Raw genomic sequence first — 3,514 nt, forward strand, 5'->3', positions numbered from 1 at the left:
GGAAACAAGAAACAACCAGAATGCAATACTTCAAGCTTTGGAAAACCAGTCTGCCGCTACATCAATGATGGGAAACTTCATGACCAGTCTTGTTAATGCTTTTAAACATGTCGATATCCCCACTTTTTCACAGTATTCGGTTATCAATCCTGGTAGTAGCAATCTTTATCATGCAGGAAACAATATGTATCCTATTTCAGGATACACGCAATCGATTTCACTACCATCCGCAACAGTGTTTAACTCAACAGGACAAGGTGCATCTATTTTTGATCCAACACAATTTTGTAGTGCGCCTTTTATGACCTTTTCTGATCTCGCTACAACTACTGTTGGAAGTCCTCATAACTTCTTTAGTCAAGAACCATTTGTTCCTCCAGTACATATGGAAGAAGGAGATTTTAATGCTCAACTTCATTTCTTCCAAGGGGAAGGTACCGGAGAAAATAATTAAATCTTGAAATGTTCATTCAGGAGAATGAACAAACCAGAAATGTGAGTGGATGGTAAACTTTTTGTCTCTCTCAATCATGGTGTTTCGTTCAGTAATGTTCGTTCAAGTAATGTTAGTATAATGGTTAGTTATGTTTTTTTAGTTGAAGGTGGAAGAACAAACAACAGGTAATATCCTTTTTGGTTGTGTTTTTGTTGTAAATAGCAATAAAAGACAGTTTGTAAATAGTATAACCTGTTGTTGGTATAATATCTAGTTATGTTTTTGCTAGTTGAAGGATGAAGAAACTTTGGGTTGATAACAGGTAATATCTTTTTGATTAACCTGTTGTTTGAATTATGATGAAGGCCAATGCAAAAGAATCATAACTTTGTCATGGAAGTTTCAAAGCACAGTACTATCGTACTTTATTTTAGTTGAAGATGATTTATTTTCTTTTCTTTTGAAAAAAAAAATAATTAAAATTTGAGTTGCCTTATTCCTAAGGCAACTTACTTTATGTACTTCCATCAATTTCTTGTTCGGTTCTTTGCCATGGTCGTAATATTTTGAACCGAACATTTTTTTTAGGACTTTTAGTTGTTTTAACTTATTTTGGTAAATAAGTTGGCTAAACTTGATTTGACTTGAAAAGTATGACACTTAAAAAAGACGAATTTGATTAAGTACACGGGTTTTATGATCACTTTTCTAAGCTCATACTTACTTATTGGTGATTGAAATCATAGTTTTCGTTAGCCCAAGTGTATTGTGTTGTTAGCTTATATTGTCTAGTTCTCCTGCTTATCTGGAAATCTAGAACTTGCCTTGAATGTGGATTGAGGCGAAATTCTAGGTAGATCTTTGAGTTAAGAAATGAACGTAGGCCTTCTTTGTTGAGCCATAACCTACATTGACCTACCTTAATGATTTTTATCCCTAGTTAGCCCAGTTGAGCCTACATAAATTATCTCTTATTTTTTTGATCACCAAGCTTTAACCCTTAGCCTGTTTATTGTTATGACTTGTTCTTTGTTCACCCAATTCCCTTTTGGGCACTTTAAGAGTTGATCTGAATGTAAAAATCTAGGCGTGAGGTGTAATTGTGAAAATAATTAGTGAAAGAATAATTGTTTGAGGTTGTAAATCTTTTGAGATGTTGCCATGAGAACTGAAAAGATAGTTGCTTCTGAAATTCTTTAAAAAAAAAAAAGAAAAAAAAAGAAAGAAGGGAGAAGATAGCAACTAAGAAATGTCGGCATCTTCGTAAAAAAAAAAGAAAAATGTGAAAGGGATGAAACAAAATAGAGGTTATTGTTTAAATCATAGCAAAGACAATTGTGCTTAATTGATAAAATAAAGTATAGTGCCCATAGGGAATTTAAGTCACTATTATCCATATGTATCATAACTATCCCTAAACCTACATTACAACCTTGCAAAAGTCCTACATGATCTCGACTCAAAGACTCCTACATTAGTGGAGAACCACATGATAGTCAAACATATGTCAATTTCCAGTAGCTTGAGGTACTTCTTTTTGAGAGTGAGTGAATTTTTCTATCTATGCCCTTCTTTGTTCTACATCTATATATTGTGTTATATGGGCATCTCTCTTCATTTGGTGAGACACACTAGGGATTAGGAAATATTATGATTTCAGTTCAATAGGTGAATATGAGTACGGTTAAAAGTTGTAGGAACTTGTGAATTGGTCTTAAGTACTTTTTCTTTGGCGAAAGGTCTCATGATTTTGGGTAAATTGTTTAGCTGATATGTTTTGTTATTTTATTTGCTCGAGGACGAGCAAATGTTTAAGTGAGGGAGAATTTGATAAGTATATTTTACTTGATTTTTAATATATAATTTTCTCTGTAAAAATAAAGAAATTATCATATTCTTCCCTAACTTTTAGTAAATTATGTAGGAAAGATTGCAAAGCAAGTGATGCAGAATCAAGGAAGATTTTAAGAAATAGCGCACCAAAGGAGAAAAGTAAGTTGTGATGTAAATAAACAAGGCACAAAGAAGACAATCTACGAAGGGACTTTCATAATAGACCATAACTGATCCATAACCAACCCATAATAAAAACTCATAACCAAAGCATAACTAGTTATGGAGTGGTTATAAAATGGACGTCTCAGAAATTCGGAAGGGGCATCGAGAGAAGGAGAGCTCAGCAGATAACTAAATCCATTTCAAAGCTTTTCCTTTTCATTTCAGTCAGTTGTTCAGTTCTTTAAATTTCTGCCCAGTCATTACAGTGGCTTTTGTTTCTAGTTCCTAATAAATTTCAGCTTTGAAAATTACTCTATATCCTGCTTTTAATTAAATAGGGGAAATTATTCTTTCTGAATATTTTTTACTATTTTCTTATCTAATGGACAAGAATATTTTCATTAGCAATACTAGCTCCGGTATGGAGTAACTTTTCTTGTGTTGGAAAAATGACGGATCTTAATATTTTTATATAATAGTAGATTATTCTTCAATTTCACATGCTTGAGCTGAAGCTTTTTTATTTAAATTTTATCTGCTTTATAGTTGGGTGTTATTTAATTTATTAACATCTATCTATTTCGTACTATATATTAACTTCTTACTGATTCTGTAATCGAAAAAGGCAGAAGAAGTAATGCTTAATTTTGGTATTGATAGATGTTAACCTATATTTAGTGACATCTAGCTCATATATGTTAAAATTGATTCTACACTTATTTGTAATCAAAAGAGGCGAATATTGTAGTAATCAGTTATAACAAGTAGGGTAACCGAAAGGGACTTACTAAAAAAGAGCATGCTTTAGTTCAAGTATATATTTTCGGTTCTTTAATATTACAATTTTAACGATTAATTTGTATAACCGAGAGGAGTGCATTTAATTGTTTAACTATAGTAATAATATATAAATGTAATCGTGAGAGGCATTTATACATTTATGAGAAATAGAAGTTGAAGGATAAATGTATCTATTATATAATAAATATATTAAGTGAAGTCAGGATCCCAACACCTTTTTATTATATTTGTGAAAAACAAAATATTTTCTATTGCTCTATTCATGCATTTTTAGTTAGT

The sequence above is a fragment of the Nicotiana attenuata genome, chromosome 8 (assembly GCF_001879085.1).
Source record: "Nicotiana attenuata strain UT chromosome 8, NIATTr2, whole genome shotgun sequence".
NCBI classification, from domain to species: Eukaryota; Viridiplantae; Streptophyta; class Magnoliopsida; order Solanales; family Solanaceae; genus Nicotiana; species Nicotiana attenuata.